At 43.7% G+C, this 12,400-nt stretch overlaps 1 protein-coding gene across 2 annotated transcripts in view; it reads left to right on the forward strand.

Annotated features, from left to right (window-relative positions):
* Positions 1 to 12,400, forward strand: part of LOC138265292 (cytochrome P450 2J2-like) — a 177,360-nt gene that overhangs the window by 93,286 nt on the left and 71,674 nt on the right. The gene's annotated exons all lie outside the window — the stretch shown is intronic.

Here is a 12,400-nt window from a genome sequence, read left to right on the forward strand (position 1 = left end):
GGCCTTAGATAAAAGCTTGCAGAGCCAGCTAAAGAAGTCAATGTATGTGTGTGCTGGTGTTTATCTCTCTCTCTCTCTCTCTCTATATATATATATATATATATATATGTATATATATATATATATATATATATATATATATACACATATATATATATATATATATACGTGTATATATAGCATATATATGTAGGGATCTCTGGCCCATACTCTATGCTGCTACAAGGGTTTTGCGGCTAAATACACGAGACTAGCAAGTGGAACTGGGACATTTTAATTTTAGCACAGCAAATCAATTTTAACTGATTGCATGTTCCAAGGGTAATTTCAATAACTCAAATTTGATGCTTGATATAATTCTAAATATTTTGTAATGGTTTTAAATAATCATACATCAAAGTTTGTTTGATGTCTATATTTGCTGTCCTCTTTAAATTACGTTACCTGCTTAGATCTTTATATTTGAATATGAATATGTGTATATATCTCTGTACATGCATATATGTGTATTGAGATGCACTTGTATGTATACTCACACTCAAAGTCATATTTGAACATTATAAGCAAAGAAGCACTGCTTTGCAGAGAAAAAAGTTGGACGCATTAATGTAACTGGCACAGTGCAGTTCTGTGTCGCATTCTGATACATTTAACAGAGATAGGGCCATGTGTACGAACACATTTTCCCATAGACACAAAATGGGTAAAACCCTTTGCTACATCTGGCCCATAGTGAGCAGTCCCCATCTAGCCACTTCTTGAGGTGCCATTGACGCAATGATGAGGCTTCATTATGTAGAGGAAGACAGCAAGGGCACTGTATTGTGACATTTCATGTCGGACCAAGAAAGAACACGGGGCCAGATGTTGCAAAGGTTTTTACCCATTCTGTGTCTATAGGAAAAGTGTTCGTACATATGGCCCACTGAGTTAAACCAAGGAGACTTCAAAGAGCCATCAAACTAGCTAGTAAGATCATTTAACTTTGCTCTCTATATTAGGGCTTGACGGAGCTCATGGAGTTTCACTCTGCAGATTTCTGCAGAGATTCATGAAAACTGCATGAGATTCCATGGAGTTGCACAGACAGTACAAAATCTTGCCGGTGCCCCCCTGTCTCCCAAAAATCAGGCTAAGGAACGCCAGCTCTCTCTTGGCAATTTACTGTTGGCAAGCCACGTGCAAGAAAAAACTCCACCACTCGGTGTTGCCTCAATTTGTCCAGAACTTCACATTAAATGCATAACAGCGGCAAAGTGGAATCTAGCGCCCACCCCACCTCTATTTTGCTGATTTCCACGTCTGGTTGGCCCCACGGTGGAGAAAACATTGATCTGTTTGTGAAAGGCTTTAAATAGAAATTAGGGAGCACTGATCCCTGGAACCAGTCTTAATCACTTGAAAAATAGTGCCGAAGTTGCTTCTGGTGACTGTTGTGCTTTTCCAAACAAATAAAATGTTTAGTGGAAGCCAAGACTGTATTTGCTGTGTGTGAAGGAATGAGTGAATGAATGCCTGATAATATATATTATACACTAAAGCGCTTAGATGCAGGAATTATAGTAACGATGACTGCAGCAACTAATGGGGATGGTGTCAGAAAACCATTTATTAGTGCTTTATCTATAAAGCGAAGATGGCTATTAAAATATCTGCTCTAAAAATTATTGTTTGTGTGTTTCTATTCAGCACTAAGGCTGCAGGTGAGGCAGTGGCAGTCACAGCAACCACAGGAGCCAAGGGCTCTCTGCACGACTCCGGGTCTGGAGGAGACTCCTTGGCTGGAGCAGGATATGCAGCATACATTAAAAAGTCCGTCAGGGTTTTTCAGAGGGAGTCAGAGAGACCTCAGTGCATGTGGAAAGCTGAACCCCAATAATTCACTGAACCCCAATATTTTGACCATCTCAAAATTTTGCTGTGGCGGTTTGTGTCCAGCACCCTTGATCTTGCAATAATAGTCTTCACCTTTCACAACATCAAACCCACAGTTTAGCAATTTAGTAAAGTAAAATAAAACAGAGACTGGGATCATTTAACAACTGAGTTCTGCACCAATAGAAAGGTAAGGAGTTTTATTGCAAAAGTCTCAAAACAGGCCATACAGAGAAAGGGGTTAAATGATGGGAAACCTGAGATACAGAATACAAAAACAGAAATCTGATTTTTTTTTAATCTTAATAAGCAATACCCTTTCTCCAAAATCTAAAGATCACATTCATAAGGATTACTGATAGCATCTCAAAGGGAAAGAAAAATCTCAAATAAACCAGAGTCTCTGTAGGAAAAATAAAGTAATTCCCGCTTAACTCCAAACCAGGGTTTTGTGTACACGTTTTACATATAAAAAATTAGCAAAACTGCAGATTCAACATGGCTTGGCTATTGCTAGCACATATTGGACAAATCAGAAGCAGGGATTTCATTTACAGTCTTACAACATTAACTCAGTTGTAAGGTAGAGGAATCCTTCCATTAGCTTCCTCCGCAACAACAACACGGAGATCTAAAGAACAAAATGAAACATTCTCAAACAAAGACTTATACATTAGTGGGCTAGCAAGTCTGCATCAGAACCTCCAGCGGAAGTGGCCTATAGAAGGATAATTATTGAACACCAGGGAAAGTTTCATTCACAATACTTTCTCTCTAATGAAAAATAAAAGTTGCATTACAGTGGCTGTGCTCCGCGGAAACTTAGTGGAGGGAACACACGGGGGGGCATTGATTGTGAGGGGGAAATGAGCAGGAGTAAGAAACTTCAACCATCTTAATCTAATTGGCATATTTACGAACATATGGCATAAATAAACTACATTACTAAACACACTTCTAAACATCATGAATAAATTGTTTTAAGTGCAACAACATTAATGAATAAGTTAGTTAACTTCGGTAAAGCTTTGTCTGGTAGTGACTCTATCTTGCTGCAGATTCATGAACGTAAAATTATCTCCAGGTTCTGACTAGATACTGAAATTTTTCTTGAGCATTACATTTGCATGCGGGGGGTGGCGTTGCTCAGCTCTGTGTGTCGGCATCTGCGCTGGAAGTGACATGCGAATTGCCCATGTAGGCACCACCCCAGGGCGATGTCAGCTTTTTTCATGACTTTCCACGCCAGTAGTGCGGAGCCATGAAAAACACTGACCACTGGTGTGGAAAAATAGAGCCCTGAAAGGGGAAAAACCCTGTCCCTAGAAATCCATTCACAAAGTCGGGAAGATGGGTAGGTTGGTAAGAAATCCGTGACTAGATAGAGCCTCTAGGAGATAAAGTGTTACCGAAGGTAAGTAACTTGTTCATTTGATAGAGACTTCTAGCCCCAGATTTTGTACCTTACAATACCTTTCCAAGAGGAGGGTCTGCAGAACAATTTTATACGAGAAAGTGCTGCAGGGCTGAGTGTGCAAAGTTCCCGTCCCGATGGGCTTGACTGTCCAGGTACAAGTATTTTGTGAATGTGTGCAAGGAAGTCCATGTTGCTGCCTGACAGATGTCCAGGAACGAACCACTGCTGGATAAAATAGTGGTCACAGCTTTATCTCTAATGGAGTGTGCATGCAAGCCTTCAGGGGATTGGTGCTTGTCCAGTGGATAGCAGATCTTTCTACAGATCACCATCTATATGGGGCCAAGATGACCCTCAATTTTGGGTAACAAGGGAACCTCTGAACTACAGCTGATGGCAAGGACACCTGTCCTGATTAATGGTGTGCAGAAACATGTTGACCCCATAGTGGGGTTGGGGTACTTATTCCCTGATACGTCACACCTTTTTAATACCATTGGCTACCCTACGAAGTAAAAACCATACTGGGCTACTTTGGTAGCTGAGTAGGTGTGTAATGATAGAATTCTATGTATGTCATCAGCCAAGCCAGACAAGGGTTCTGTTGAGGGTTGCAAAGACAGTGACAGTTGCTCAGGGAATGCTAGGAGATTTGTGGATGAAGTATTCCTTTAAGAAAAAATCCTACTACTTGAACAACATCCTTATATCTTGGCGAACAGTTATTACCCAATGTTACACTGGTGTAGTTGGCAAGATGAGGAAGATCTCAACGTACCTGGGAGAAACTTTCTGAGGCATTTGGCAGTCACTGTTTGGCTGTGCAGCTACAGAGGAACTGAGGATTCACCCTGCCGGAGCTGGTGAGACTAGTGAAGTTTGTATGTGAACGTCGATTAAACTTTCTTTAAACTTAAGCCTCTTCCCCTCCCTATCTTTAATTCCTAATTTGTTCTTTGCTTGGGGGAAGCTCATGTTTGAGGAGAGAGACACAATGAAAAATGTTCCACAAGTTATTGGTATTGAGTTTTATATATTTTACGGCGTTTGTCTAATTATAACAAAAACGCAGAATGTTACACGTCCACCCATTTCCTCAATAGTCAAGGGACACCACCCATGAAGTGGCAAACTTGGAATAATGTATTTGAAAGGTACAGAAAAGTGTGTGGGACATCCCTAAGTTCAGAAAGGAAAAGTTCTCTTCTTCTTCATTGTCTAGGTCCTGAGGGGCAACAAATGTTGATCACCTCCCAGAAGTTCCTGATTTTGAATCAGATGACCTGAATGAATACTTAGGGGCATATTTAAGAGCCCCTATAGTCACTTTAGCACTGCCATAGTGTCATTTTTTTAATGCTAAGCTGGAGCTAAAGTGGCATTTTCCACGTGCCATATTTACAAAGTGGCACAATGCAAATTAAGTACAAAATAGCACAAAGAATTATTTGTTATTTGTAAATTCAGGACTACAGGTTGAACATTTGTGCGAGCACAAACAAGTACTATGAAGTTGCTAATTATTACAATCTTGAACTAACTGATGAAAGTGTTTCTATCAAATAATGAGATCTGTGAAAGAAAAAATTGTATCTTTCCCTCAGAAGTCTCACTACAAATGCATTAATAGAGAAATATTTTTCTGTTCAATAAATTTGTGTGTTACAGTTGCATGCGGTGCTTTTGTGCATGTGAAAAGTAACACGTGCTTGCAAACATAAATATTTTGTCTGCAAAGAACAAAAATAACTTTATTTTATATTAAAAAATCATGGTGTCCAAAATGAAGGAGTGATTAAAAAGGTAACTTTTAGGAATCAGTCCTGAATTCTGTGTAGAATATGACATGTGTTTTCTTTGTAACTTTACAAGCATTGGCAAAGCAAGTAGATTTTGCCTTTGCTAAATGTATTGGCTTTGTCAATGCAGTTGAGCTGCTGTGCAACAAGGCTTAACATTTTTTAAAAAGCTCAATGACGCTCCCAGCATTGTCTGTGTCATAGCGCTTTTTTTTTTTAACTTTACGGCATGTTGCACAGCAGCTCAACTGATCTGCAATATGTAAAAACCTTTGACAAAGCCAACTGAATTCACATGGGCGAAACCTATTGGCTTTGCAGTGCTTATTTTTTCAAATGACTCTCCTTCCTTTCCATTCTCTGCATGCCCTCACTTTACGAGCACAGTCTATCGTAAAGCACATGCATGTTTGCCTTAATCCTTACTAATGTATCTCTGCAAATTGTCCACAGCTTATTTCAAGGATCACAACCTCTTCTTTAAAAGTCATATGGTGCAAACTAATCTAGTGTAGCTCATCAATTAATACTGACAACGAATGCATAAATTCACTATCCTCGGCTCCCACTAAAGATCACACCTAACTCCAATTAACGTAATCTACCACATAGAAACTGGAGAAAGGTCATGGAATGGTTCCTGTAGAGCACCACACTATCCCAACAACCACCAATAACTCCCCCCCCCCCAACAAAAAAAATATGTATAACCTTTAGACTTGGAGCATGCTACCCAGCATAAAAGCTCAATAGTGCCTTGTCAGGAGTAGTAAGTGCTATATAAGTGCAATTGCAATACAATATAGATATATAACTTACAATAAAACTAATACCATAACACTCGGCAGTCAAACAATCGATTTTAGATCATACAGGCTGCATAAGAATTCTCTTTTACTACCTGACACTCTTACACGCACACTTAAGAGAAAACTGCTAAGGGTCATAACCATCAACCTGTACTATACACACCCACACCAGTAAACCACCCATCACCAGCTGAACAGGCAAAGAATAACTGAAGAGACCTGCCACATACTGCCGGCCAATGGAGGACTCTAATTTAGTCTAATACTGCAGGTCCAGAGTCTTCGGGCATCTTCTAATGACTATCCCATTTAGGTTGACATTAACAAAGGCCATCTCGGCAGATCTCTCCACCACTTCTTCCTTTAACCTGTGCCTGCTCAGTATGATAAACAGTTAAACAAAATACCTCAGATTGGACAGCCCTGTACAGTAACCAGCTAAGCGGACAATGAACATAAGAAATACTAAAAAGTGATCCACGTGGCTGCTCAAAGCTGCCAGCTTACTACAAACCGTAAACTGCATCCTGCCTATTACACTTCTTCATCCAGCACACTGCTAAGAGCTGAATCTCATAACACCATAACTGCACCTCAGTGGTCCTCACATACAACATGGAAACACTTCCCAAAACAGGATCAAAATAAAGATAGCACACTTCCAACCAAACACTGCTACTCATGTAGGCAAGCACTTCAGCACTCCATGTAGGGGGGGTAAGCACTATATAAGTGCTGCACTTCAATACAGTACAATGCAAGAAGTAACTCTAGGCAGAAACAGATAGCATTTAAAGGTTAAATCTGTGATGTGTTAGTGGGCATTGGGGTGAGTCTGATTAGACAGGAACAAATAGCTATAGTTGGGGAAAAACTGTGAAATAAAGAGGCTTTAAGGACAGTGCATTTTATTTAAGGACTATTAGCGCTATACACTTAACCTGGCATGTAGTCAGACCTTGGGTGTGTGTGAATTTGAATATTTTGGTCTTCCGGGAAATTTCTTGAAGATTTTGCAAAGTTACTCTTTTGTAGTGAAATGTGGCTCGGCAGTATCCCATGTCATGTTTTTTAACTCAAATGGGCATCTCACTTAAAAAAATATTTGAGGATAAAGGCACTGAGCAGAAAAAGACATTGAATTGACCAGAAAATGAGATTAAAATTTTGCATGTGAACAAGTCTCCTGCTAGTATTTCACAAAACGTTTTCATGAAGGATGCACGCTCAAACACAAAAAAGTTATATTTAATGTAAAATTTGGAGAACTTTGATGACTGATGAGGTATGACATTTGGGTATTTTGTCAATTTTGGCAGCTAACTTAAAATTTCACCCAGGCGTAGTAAGAAGCCTGCATTCCTACTCTAGTGCTGTAAGGTCAAGATATTGAACACTGCTCTTGGGTGGAATGTGGAAACATTTCGTAACCACAAACTTTCTATTCTTCCACACGCACCCTTACTAGTTGTGCTGCAGGACTACATATGGTCTCACTGGCTCATTGACTGAGCAAGTGGCCGGAGCTGGGGCCACAAGCTTGGGATGCAAGGTGTGTAACCCAGTGAGGGTTCCAAGAAAATACATTAAAGGACAAAGAAAATGAAGATTATCCTTAGCAAGGTAGGACTCAGGATGTTGCACCATTACACCTCTTTCAGTGCACAGCTAGTCCAGTCATTAGGTAGCGAAGTCTCAGACTTCTCAAAAATATGTAATTCAAATTAATTTGCAGACCTCCCCAATATGTACTATACAGGAAACACTGATGATGAGTCAGGTGCATTACCTCTACCTTCCTTGTCCTCGACCCAGTCCTGACTTCATGAGGTTATCCCATATCCAGACAGGAAACAAAATAGGAAACACCCTCCAGGTCAGGCAGATAACCACCAACCAATAGGAGGACTTCCTGTTTTTTTTCCTGTCCGTGATAGGTGCTTACAGGTGACTCTGAGGTGACTGCCGGGCTTTCGCCTCCATCGTGTTGCAGAGGTTCCCCTTTGCTGGGCTCTAGGGGACCCTGTAGCCTTTGTGGGAGTGGCCTGTGATGGTGGGACTGTGATGGGCCTCCTGTTTTGTCCTGTAGATATGTCTGGGTGCCGTTTGAGACAGAGTCTCTGGGTTCCTGCTGGGGGTGTTTTGCCCATTGCAGCAGGAGCTTGGTGTTGCCCTCCGGCGTTGTTGATGCCTGCTTATGTACCTGAGCCAGTCGTTCTATTACTGCGGACGGATGACGCTCGCCAGTGCCTGTGCGCTTCTCTGTTTCCACCCTTAAGAGTTTGACTGGGGCTCTGCATCCCGTGGGGTGCGTTGGGGTGTAGTGCCGGCCTTCTCTTCCGTGCTGCTGGTGGTTTGTGCTGGGTTCCCATGGCAAGATGCAGGATTTGGATACTCCTTCACCTTTGTCATGGCATTAGTCCTGGGATGCAAGCGCAATGCCACAGACAGACTGAACATTCATCAGGGGCTGCTGCGGGAGCTCATGATGTCTGTGTGCACAGCTGGGGCTGTGCCTCTGTTCTTGCGCAGCAACGTGACGCATCCTTGGGAGGTGGTGAACTTCTGTATTCTTGGTTGTGTGGTGGAAGTTAAAGTGACAGGCCCTCACGCTGCATGCTGTGACTCAGCTCCAGGTGTGTTTGGGGTCCTTAAATGGCCTCAGTTGTTCACTGTTGTTGACTCATCTGCTCTATTTAAAAGGATTGTGCTTGGGGCAGTTTTTGTACACATTCCTGTGTGTTGTTTGGTTTGTGTTGCTCCTGGTTGTAATAGGGAAGCATACATTTAAGAAGAGGGATTGCTCTCCCACCTCCTCTGATTCATCTTCTTCTGGAGCAACGGGGTGTCTGCTTCCTCCCCCCCATGAAGTCGAGTGAGGCTAAGGAGGAGAAGTTGAGGCAATTAATTATGGAAACCTTGTCTTCCTTGAGGATGGAAAAGTCAAGTTCCCAGTCTTTTCAGACACAGGACTTATACTCCGATATTTCCAGTTCCTCTTCCTCTGATGACTCCTTTCCCTCGCTGAACATAGGGGGAAGTATATTTCCAGTGACCTGCTGCCTGCCTTACTGGGCCATGTACATGTGAATGTGGATTTTCCTGAGGACACTGTGTCTGGTTCTTCTCAGGACTCAGTGTTGCCTCAGTTTAAGAAACTGCCTAGTGTGGCCCTTTCAATTCATCAGTCTGTCATGGATGTCTTGTTGCCGGAATGGTAGGATCCTGACCGTATTGCTTTGCCATGTTTCATGTACAAGCTGTACCCCTTCGAGGACACGTATGTGCAATTACCTGACTCTGTTCACGTGGATTCTGTGGTGGCCAGTCTGGTAGGTAGGTAATCCATGGCAGAGGAGAATATCCTGAAGGATGAGGCAGACAAGAAAGTGGACTCTTCCGTGAAAAAAGCTTATGCAAGGGCTCAACTCGCATTATGGGCTGGTGTGTATGGAGCTCATGTGTCCTGTTCTCTCTTGTCTGACTTCAAAACCCTGTTTTCCACCATGCAGGAAGGGGGCTCCAGTAACAATCTTCTGGATTCTATGGCGCAGCAGGCTGAGTTTCTGTTTGATATTGCTATGAGGGCCTTCGCACTTTCCTCGGGTGCTTCAGTGGTGGCCCGTCATAACCTATATTTGAAGGGTTAGAAAATCGATGCTGCACAACGCTCCATGGTCAACTGTCTGCCTTTTACTGGATCAAGGCTGTTTGGGCACGAGTTGGAGGAGAAGTTGCATTGGGTGTTTAAGGAGCAAAATAATTCTTTGTCATTCCGGAGGGCTCAGTAGCCCAGACTGCCATATGGGGGGTGGTCTTCCTCCTGGTCCTTTCGCCAGCCTTCATGCCGACAGTCTGCAGTGGCAGGGCACCAACCTAAAGGTTTACAGGATAAGTCTCACTCTGATCCCGGCACTGACTTTCAGCAGTCCGGACTATGCTGCCAACATCCCTCATGAGGTTCCCTCTGTGTTCAAGCAAAGGCTGTGATGGGTTCTGGACAATTGGCGCCCTACCACATCGCAAATAGCAAGTAGGCTATCCAATCAAGTTAATTTCCTGTCTGGAACCCCCGGGCACTGTGGAAACCGCTGTCCCACAGGAGCCAGTGAAGTGGCAGGCCTTGTTGTCGGGTTTCCAAACTCTCATAGAACAGGGGGCATTGTGTCTGATCTCCCTCTTCAGAAGGGGTCTGGAGTGTATTCCATCATTTTTCAGATGCCGAATGTGATGGGATGGTTTCAGGATCATGATCAATCTGAAGGGCCTGAGCTCTTTTTTGAGAAAAATTCCTTTCAAAATGGAGACTCTGCAGTGTATTATTCCATTTATTTAGAAGGGTGCTGTCATGGCCACAATGGATCCCCAGGATGCCTACTTTCATGCCCCTGTTGTTCTGGTATTGTGAATATTGCGCTGTGACGGGTAACCATCAGCAGTTTTGTGTCCTGCCCTTTGGTCTTCCCCTAGGGTGTTTATGAAGGTTAAGGCCCCTCTGGTGGCTTATCTCCATCTTCAAGGGATATCCATATTTCCTAACCTAGATGACTGGCTCCTTCAGGCACCCTCCATACCGGTGATGCGTATGCATCTGGAGCATACCATGTATACACTAAATAACCATGGTTTCCTTCTGAATCTTCCCAAATACAATCTCCAGCCAGAAACAGGAAGTTGTTTATTGGAGCACAGTTCAACACGGATCGGGACAAGGTATTTCTCCCTCAGTCGCAGATTCTCAAGTTATGGATCCTTGTTCTGTCTTCCGCCCCTTTGGGCCTGTAGATGGAGGTGCAGGGTAATATGGCGGTGGAGGTCTTCACTGTCCCTTGGGCTCATATTCATCTGAGGCTGTTGCTATGGCATCTTTGCAAGTTTGTGTCCCTGTCTGTATTGAACCTCTCCCAGTTGATCCTGGTGTCCCCTGTGGTGGCTCCCAGTCTGATGTGGTGATTAGACTCCTCAAATCTCGCAAAGGGGGGTGGATGCATCCCTCTCCTCTTGTGAATTTGGTGAGGGATGCGTGCCTCATGGGCTTGGGAGTTACTCCGGACCCTCTGGGGGTGCAGGAGAAGTGGCTTCCTTCGGAAGCACATCATTCGTCCAATTTGGGGGAGTTGTCAGCGGTGGACAGAGCCCTGTGTAATTTTCAGTCTTGCCTGTTGGGTTGCAATGTGTTGGTTTGGTCAGACAACATTGTGACTGTGGCCTACTTCAACCATCAGGGCCATATGCACAGTCAATCTCTCAGTCTGGCGGCCTTCTCTATTGTGAAATGGGTGGAGCATCCTCTTCAGTCCCTTCATGCTCAGCACATCCAAGGGGCGGACAATGTGGTGGCAGACTGTCTGAGTCGGAAGTTCCCCTCTTCCTTGGACTTGAGGCTCTCTCTGGTGTTTCGCATGATTTGCAGATGGTTTGGTGATCCCTGCCTGGATCTGTTTGCCTCCAAGGGGAACTCCCTTCTAGCTCTGCTCTGCTCCAGGAGCCCTGAGGAAGGTGCCTGGGAGATGGATGCATTGTCAATTCCGTGGCCTCAGGGTCTCCTGTATGCCTTTCCACCTTTTCTCCTTGCCCAATCCTTTGTACTGAAGGTCTGACTGGAGGGTGCTTGGGTGGTGCCTGTCCTTCCTTATTGGCCCCGCAGGTACTGGTTTCCGTTGCTGCAGAGCCTGGCTGTTTTTTCTCCTTGGGTTCTTCTTGGGTCCCCCTCTCCAGGCCTTACTGACACTTGCAGTCTGGATGCTGAACGGAGAGTGTTTCTGAGAGATGGATTGCCTGCTCTTGTTTCGTTGGTGCAAGGTCCTAAGAGATGGTGTACTCTCTCTCCTATTCTAAACATTGAGCTCACTTTGCTTCTTGGTGTACCCTTCACAAATTTCTCCTTTTGCCTGTCCAGTTCCTACTGTTCTCCATTTTTTTGTGGATTGGTTTGGAAAAGGTTATGCCCTTTCAATCTTGAAGAGCCAATGGGATGCTATCCGGGCATTTCGGGACCCTTCTTCCTGGTCCTCTACAGCTTTCACTTTGGTGTCTAAGTTATTTTGGAGATTTTTCCTTTCTGCACCTGTAGTCAGGTCATCTGTTCCTCCTCGGACCTTTCTGTAGTCTTCTGTGCACTTCAGTCTGCTCCTTTTGAGCCTCTGTCCTCTGCGGATTTGAAGTTTCTGTCTTGTAAGGAGGAGTTGGTGGTTCTGTGGTGTTCCCCTCCTTTTCTCTGTTTTCTAAAGGTTGCTGCTGTCCTCTACCTGGATACGGCGTTCCTTCCTAATGTTGCTTCCCACTTTCATTCTACTCAGGAACTGGTGCTTCCTACCTTTAGTTGTTCTCCTTCTCCTCCAGACAAAGTTATTCTTCACACTTTGGATGTTAAGCATGCCCTTTCTATCTATGTGGAATGCACTGCTCCTTTGTGGACTGCCAACAGTCTGTTTTTGACTTTTCAGGTTGTAGGGCAGGGTAAGGCAGCCCCTGAATTGACACTCTGCTGCTGATTTAAG

The sequence above is a fragment of the Pleurodeles waltl genome, chromosome 11, assembly GCF_031143425.1.
Source record: "Pleurodeles waltl isolate 20211129_DDA chromosome 11, aPleWal1.hap1.20221129, whole genome shotgun sequence".
NCBI classification, from domain to species: Eukaryota; Metazoa; Chordata; class Amphibia; order Caudata; family Salamandridae; genus Pleurodeles; species Pleurodeles waltl.